This window comes from Oncorhynchus keta, chromosome 24 (genome assembly GCF_023373465.1).
Source record: "Oncorhynchus keta strain PuntledgeMale-10-30-2019 chromosome 24, Oket_V2, whole genome shotgun sequence".
NCBI classification, from domain to species: domain Eukaryota; kingdom Metazoa; phylum Chordata; class Actinopteri; order Salmoniformes; family Salmonidae; genus Oncorhynchus; species Oncorhynchus keta.
The window spans coordinates 32358874-32367271 of NC_068444.1; the positions used below are offsets into that span (position 1 = coordinate 32358874).

At 43.5% G+C, this 8398-nt stretch overlaps 1 long non-coding RNA gene across 1 annotated transcript; it reads right to left on the reverse strand.

The window, feature by feature from the left end:
• Positions 1–5385: 5385 nt before the first annotated feature.
• On the reverse strand, positions 5386–5797 carry LOC118357399 (uncharacterized). The gene is made up of 2 exons (XR_004820296.2): positions 5680–5797; positions 5386–5591 (listed from the first exon to the last, which is right to left on the reverse strand). It is a non-coding gene; the product is annotated as an uncharacterized LOC118357399 (long non-coding RNA).
• Positions 5798–8398: the final 2601 nt, after the last annotated feature.

An 8398-nucleotide genomic window follows, 5' to 3' on the forward strand; every position in this document is an offset into this window, starting at 1 on the left:
AATTAGGAGTTCACATCTCACCTGTAATTAGGAGTTCACAGCTCACCTGTAATTAGGAGTTCACAGCTCACCTGTAATTAGGGGTTCACATCTCACCTGTAATTAGGGGTTCACATCTCACCTGTAATTAGGAGTTCACATCTCACCTGTAATTAGGGGTTCACAGCTCCCCTGTAATTAGGGGTTCACATCTCACCTGTAATTAGGGGTTCACATCTCACCTGTAATTAGGAGTTCACAGCTCACCTGTAATTAGGAATTCACATCTCACCTGTAATTAGGGGTTCACATCTCACCTGTGATTAGGGGTTCACAGCTCACCTGTAATTAGGAATTCACATCTCACCTGTAATTAGGGGTTCACATCTCACCTGTAATTAGGGGTTCACAGCTCACCTGTAATTAGGAATTCACATCTCACCTGTAATTAGGGGTTCACATCTCACCTGTAATTAGGAATTCACAGCTCACCTGTAATTAGTTGTAAACCTATTATTCTTAGATCATTTTTTGGGACATGATCAAAAACCTCAAGCACAGTTTGTTACCATTTTATTTGGTACACATTTTGTACAAAGAATGACTAACTTTATAAAAAGAAGAATGGCACCGGTTGGCCTATAGGTGGTGCTGTTATATGCAGTCAAATCAAATGTATTTATAAAGCTTTTCACATCAGCAGATGTCACAAAGTGGTTATACAGAAACCCAGCCTAAACCCCCAAACAGCAAGCAATCTCACTTAAACCCTCATATCTGCTGCCCCGTTTGACCAAGAGACTTGAAACTTTGTGTGTTGGTGTTTATCCTATTGTTGTACAAATTTGCCTCATGGACCCATAAGGTCTGTCAGGATAGATTTTCCTCCATCTTCAAAAACTTTTATTTTTGAAAAACTTCTCAGAAACCATGAGTCCAAATAACACCAAATTCAGTACGCAGGCCCATTGTATATCTCTTAACTTTGGTTAAGAGATGGCTGAATTATTGAAAAATCTGATTTTACGTGTCCATTTTGGAATCCTTTGTAAATACACCCCACTGTCACATATACTCCCTCTCCGACACTCTAGGTCACCAGGTTACTCATTATTACGTACACCTGTCACCATCATTACACGCACCAGCGCCTCATCAGACTCACCTGGACTTCATCACCTTCTTGATTACCTTCTCTATATCTGTCACTCCCTTTGGTTCCTTCCCCAGGCGTTATTGACTCTGTTTGTGTTTCATTTCTGTACGCTACCCATGTTTCTTGTTTTGTTCTATGTTCATTTATTAATTAAATGATTCACTCCCTGTCCTTGCTTCCTGTCTATCAGCGTACACGTTACAGAATAACACCTCACTCAAGAGGAGCATCAGAGAGTGTTTTTTGTGTTGGTAGGTGACGTCGGGTCCATCCTCAGCCGGCTCGTCAGGCTTCCATGCCTCAGCCGGCACATCAGGTTCACAAGCGTCTGTTGCTGAGTCCTCAGCCGGCTCGTCAGGCTTCCATGCCTCAGCCGGCACATCAGGTTCACAAGCGTCTGTTGCTGAGTCCTCACCCGGCTAGTCAGGCTCCCGCACCTCACCCGGATAGTCAGGCTCCCGCACCTCACCCGGCTAGTCAGGCTCCCGCGCCTCAGCATATACTACTGGTCCGCTCCTGGTCCCCGGGATCGTCCCTTCGGTCGGCATGCTGCGGCTGGAGCCGCTCGTCAGGGAGGTGGTACTGTCACGTATACTCCCTCTCCGGCGCTCTAGGTCACCAGGCTGCTCATTATTACGCACACCTGTCACCATCGTTACGCGCCTCATCAGACTCACCTGGACTTCATCACCCTCTTGATTACCTTCTCTATATCTGTCACTTCCTTTGGTTCCTTCCCCAGGCGTTATTGACTCTGTTTGTGTTTCTGACTCTGTACGCTACCCGTGTTCCTTGTTTTGTTAATGTATTTATTAAATGATTCACTCCCTGTACTTGCTTCCTGACTCGCAGCGTACACATTACATCCACAACGGCCTATCAACTTGAAACATTTTAGGGTGATCAAATACATTACCATGATGAACCATGTTAAGTTTGGCATTAATATCATGAACAATAAGGAAACTATTAATGACTACAATAATCAAAGAAATCTTGTCATGGACAAAGAAAATATGATTAGCTCCAAATGTGGTATTTGGATTGATGTATATTAACACATATGCTAATATGCTAAAATATGCTAGAAATGCTTCAATCTTCTCATGAACCATAGGACCAAATGACACCATTTGGAAAGTAGGCCCATGGTACTGTACATGTCTTAACTTGGTTTGAGAAAAGCTAAGGGATTGGTCATAACATGGCTGAGTTAGTGACAATAACAAATGTGATTTTGCGTGTCCTTTTAAACCACTGTAAATCCACTCCACAGTGACCTATCAACTTGAAATATGTCATCGCTAACATAGACATCCGTAAGATGAACTACAATGAGGAAGGAAGCTATTAACAACTCATTCTTTGACTATGTAACACCAACGCTCAAAATCATCTTCTCGTCAGGAACGCCAGATTTTGTATTTAGAGACATAGAGGAAGTTAGTTTCTACATGATGGAGTGCTTACTTTATCCAACTGATCTTGTGTCGTTTCTGTCATCCAGTGAACCCTGTTCATTGCAGCTTGCAGCTATATTGGTTGCATTCACGGCTTGATGAGAGGGAGCGGAAGGGAGGGACACTAACACAAGAGGAGTGAGAGAGGGGAGGAAGGGAAACTAACACAAGAGGAGTGAGAGAGGGGAGGGAGGAAGGGAAACTAACACAAGAGGAGTGAGAGAGGGGAGGGAGGAAGGGAAACTAACACAAGAGGAGTGAGAGAGGGGAGGGAGGAAGGGAAACTAACACAAGAGGAGTGAGAGAGGGGAGGGAGGAAGGGAAACTAACACAAGAGGAGTGAGAGAGGGGAGGGAGGAAGGGAAACTAACACAAGAGGAGTGAGAGAGGGGAGGGAGGAAGGGAAACTAACACAAGAGGAGTGAGAGAGGGGAGGGAGGAAGGGAAACTAACACAAGAGGAGTGAGAGAGGGGAGGGAGGAAGGGAAACTAACACAAGAGGAGTGAGAGAGGGGAGGGAGGAAGGGAGAAAGTAAATCAAATAACATTGCTTGTCATATTTTATGTCTCACCTGTCATCCATTGTAATGACTTTGAACAGGCTCTGTTCCACTAGGATGCAATGCAAAAAGTACCATTCCCTCCCATGATCACTGACCTACCAACGTCTGATTCTGTTTCACCAAATGAACTGATGTTGGCCTACTCTGTTTCGAGACATGGCGGATGCAGGGTGATGTTTATTTGGATGTATTGTACTCCATGGTGGGAGTTGTTCGTGTACGTCTTATTGTTTTTTATTGCCACAAGCTGTGAAAATGACATTTCCCCAATGAGGAAAGTATATAAGAAATGTACAACACAGAACAAATACAGTAGAATAACTGAAAGTGTTTTGTGAATGACTGGAGCCTTTAAACCACATGTCAAACTCAATCCCTGGAGGGCCACAGTGTCTGCAACAGGTTTTCATTCCTCCCTGACACTTAATTGAACAAATTAGGTCATTGATTGGCTGGGAAGTCAACACACCTGGTTGTTTAGGTCGAAATTGGAAACGAATTGAAAGGGAAGGGCCCATATGTAAGCATTTCACTGTTAGTCCACATCTGTGACAAATAACATTTGATTTGATTTGAAGAACGGAAAGCTGACACTGTGCCCCTCCAGGAACTGTATTCTTGGTAAGCAACCCCAGTGTAGATTTGGCCTTGTGTTTAAGGTTATTGACATGCTGAAAGGTGAATTAATCTCCCAGTATCTGGTGGAAAGCAGACTGAACCAGGTTCTCCTCTAGGATTTTGCCCGTGCTTAGCTCCGTTCAGTTTATTTTTTATCCTGAAAAACTCCCCAGTCTATTACAAGCATGCACATAACATGATGCAGCCACCACTATGCTTGAAAATATGGAGAGTAGTACTCAGTGATATGTTGTATTGGATTTGCCCCAAAAATGACACTTTTTTTTTCCCGAACACAAAGTGAATTGCTTTGACACATTTTTTGCAGTATGACTTGTTTAATGCCTTGTTGTGTAATTAATAACTTTGGTAATTGTGTAATTAATATCTTCACCATGCTTAAAGGGATATTCAATGTCTGCTTTGTTAGTTTTAACCACTATTATTGCACACAGAGTCCATGCAACTTATTATGTGACTTGTTAAGGACATTTTATTCCTGAACTTATTTAGGCTTTCCATAACGAAGGGGTTGAATACTTTTTGACTCAAACATTTCCGCTTTACATTTTTAATAAAAAATAAAAAAATAAAAAACATATTTTCACTTTGATATTATGGGGTATTGTGTGTAGGTCAGTGACAAAACATGTTGATATAATACATTTTTAATTCAGGCTGTATCACAACAAAATGTGGAAAAGGTTTTAAGGGCTGTGAATACTTTCTCAAGGCACTGTATGTGGTGTATAGTTTTTGTGTTTTTGGTGATGTCACTTCTTGTGGCACTGTGTGGCAGTAATGCGTCAGGATATAGGTTAGGGTTTAAACGTCAACTCAGCGAGATGACGTAGATGCACGAAGTAAAGAGCAGTAGTGGGTCCATTTCTGCAGCAACCAGGAGCGTTGAAGTGGAAGGCTATACTTCTCCGCTGTTTTGGTCCCATAGCTACCACATTGTAGCAGCATGAGGCGTACCCGTGCACATGCCCAGATACTCTGTGTGATTGTGCGAGAGAAAAGTCTTGCATCGTGCTCATCTCAAGAAAGTGATTTGTTAGAGGATCACTTTTGTGAAGGGTCACCGCCTTACAAAATGTGTTGCATTCTGGGGATAAAAATGTTCTGACTTGCGCCTGTTCTGACATGTCAACTGCATGAACTTGTCAGTTAGATGTATTGCCTGTGTAGCTGTGGCTCTCAAACCTCTGTTCCCAGTCACTGAGCAGAGAGAGGAGTGGCAGTGGAACGACACTGCTTTGTGAATGAGGTGACACATACACACAGCCCTGTCTTTATCTCTGATGCGAAGCAGAGGTCACACACACACACACACACACGAGGTGACACAAATAGTGTCTCACTGACATAACCGTGTGTGACACAGCCCTGTCTCTGTCTGTGACTTGAAGCAGGGGTAAGGAGGGTTGGAGACAAATCTGTCTACTTGTCATACAGCACCCTGTGCCAATTCAAAGAGAGACTGGATGACTAATATTAGTGTTTCGCCCTTCATGTGTTTATTCAACAATCACTCAAACCTCTGTGTGTGTGTCACGCGGAGCGGAACAGGTGAACCCAAGAGCAGACTCAGACGAGGAGACTGGGATGAAGTAAGCAAGGTATTTATTGGAACACAGGGGGAAGATGGAGTGTAGGTCAGGGGAAGCTTGGGAGTGTTGCCGGAAACCAGGTGCGAGAGGTGTTGTAGGACAGGGTAAGCAGGTCCGGAGGGGAATCCAAGGGAGCCGTAGAGTGGGGAAACCAGGACAGAGTAGCAGGACTGACGAGAAGTCAGAGTCAGAGTGGGCAGAACTGTAGCGGAGAGGAAAACAGCGTCAGGCAAGGAAAACAGGCACAACAGGATCTAACCAGGAACAAACGGCTAGAAACATGGACTGACTGAGCAGAGATTACGATCTGGGAGCGTGGAAGAGGCAGGAATGAGTATTTGTAGAGGTCTTGATTATGGAACAGGTTGCAGCTGGTGGGGATCTGCTCTGACTCCAGCACACCTGTCTCCATTCACACACACACACAGAGAGAGAGAGAGAGAGAGAGAGAGAGAGAGAGAGAGAGAGAGAGAGAGAGAGAGAGAGAGAGAGAGAGAGAGAGAGAGAGAGCACTTGGGGAGTGGCGTCAGGTCAAGGAGACATGGGATGAGCACTAGAGGGCGTGGCAGGAGCAGATGTAACAGTGTGTTCTACCGAGGATGGGCCTCTGGGAGATAACACTGACAGGAGATTTACAATGTCTTTTGGGTGTTAAAAACCCAAAGAGACTGCATTCCAGAGCATGAGTTAATGTTTCTGTTCTATATGGTACCAGGGATAGAGAACTGTTTTTACAGTAGATACTGTCTGCTGTGAATTATATGTATCTTTCATACATATCTTAACCTTGTGACCCATTCTATACATCTGTTGTTTGTCATGTAGGTTGAAAGGGGTGTATCTTGGCTATAAAATACCTTTGTACTTTTGTCTCTGGGCTCTCAACGAATCATCTGAGGGTGATTCGTCGACAAGTCATCATTATCGCAGAGCACTCGATGTATTAACTTTATATGTGTGCATTGTATTGACCTGCTCCCTTATTAATAAGTGATTAATGATTTAGTTTTAGTATAACTCTGACTTGTGTGATAAGTTTGTCTCTCCTCATTTTATAGTAAAGAAATTAACCACCAGTGTGTGTGTGTGTGTGCGCTTGCCCTGACACCATGTGTGATTGTGTGACAGAGGGGTCTTGGTGTTCTGCTTAGGGACCTTATTATCCCAGACCCCTGTCACTGGGTATGATGGGGGGCTCTCACCTCACAGGCCTGTCTTTGACACGCCGAGCAATATCTGTCACACACAAGTGCGTTTGCACGCACATATGTACTCACAAACACCCACACACAGGCACACACACGCGAGCACACCCAGGCAAACATGGGTACACAAATGCATAGACACAGCACACAATCTCACACAGGCACACAGGCAAACATGAGCACACACATACACACTGGAATTAAATGACCTTCTCTGCAGCCAAACCATTCCATTGGCTTTGAAGAATCTGATCCAAGACTGATCCAATTTGTCCCATTGACTAAGAAGACATAGCAATGTACAGCCCCTAACAATGGAGAACTTGCATTCTGTTACTGCTGTGGATTATATTAGTAAGTATATGACTCTTCTATAACCCAATGACCAAAGACACACTATAGCTGTTAGCTACCCCTCAGGACTACAGAGAATGACAACAAACTGCAATTATAATGTCCCCTCATCCCCTCTAACCCCTCCCCACATACACACACACACTCAGTACCCTGCAATACAATTCTCACTTTGTGACGCAGACCCAGTGTTGCCAGGCAATAGCTTATCGAAGGTCCAGTGATCTTGACAAGCCCAATACTGACTGTCCCTACTCCCCCTCCATCTATCCATCTACAGGTAACTGCCAAAATAAAGGAAACACCAACATAAAGTGCCTTAATAGGGTGTTGGGATACCACGAGCCAGAACAGCTTCAATGCATCTTGGCATAGATTATACAAGTGTCTGGAACTATATTGGAGGGATGCAACACCATTCTTCCACAAGAAATTCCATAATTTGGTGTTTTGTTGATGGTGGTGGAAAACGTTGTCTCGTGCACCAGTCCAGAATCTCCCATAAGTGTTCAATTGGTGAGACAGAGACACACACACAACATTAAAACACCCTATGCTCCTTTGAGACCCCTCTTTTCTAGCCATGGTATCCAAAATAATGGGCAACTGGGCATTGTTATACACGGCCCTGAGCATAATGGGATGTTCATTTCTTAATTAACTCAGAAACCACACCTGCCTTCAATATACTATGTATCCCTCATTTACCCAAGTGTTTCCTTTAGTTTGGCAGTTACCTGTGTCTTTCCCTGAATGCACTATAAATACTTTTAACTCAGCTGTGTCAAAATTATCACACAACCTCAGTGTAACTCAATTTGCTACCACAGGGTTTCTGTTTATTGGTCATTGTTTTCTTCAATTGAAAAATCGAAATAATCAATCAATGGAACCCAATTAAACCCACTTAAATCCACTTAAAAACAACAAATATGCAATGGGGACTGGGTGCTATTCTGGATATAAAATGGCTGTATCTGAGTCTAGCAATGAAGTGATGTTTGAGGATGTATCTGAGTCTGGCAATGAAATTATGTTTGATTGTGGATTTGAATTGATCATATAAGTCCTTTTTTTCTGTGGTTCAGCACTCATCTTTTGTTGCAGCAGCTCTTCTCTTTGACAACAAACATTGCCATCTAGTGAAATTCATGTCAAAGCAGGGGTATGGATGCCAATCAAAAGAGTGCATCTCAATAGTCTAGAGTAGCCTCTTTTCCTCTGTTTTCAGTTCAGTCCAGATGAAGGGAAGGAGATGAGGAGAGGAAACCACTTTAGACTATTGAGATGCACCTGCAAGACTGCTCACTATGCCTACACCCAAATAGATCCGATTGTCTTAATAGACAGCACCAAAACTCAAATACTGGCATGACAGTTACTCAGCGACTGACGTGACACTTACTCAGCGACTGATGTGACAGTTACTCAGCTACTGACGTGACAGTTA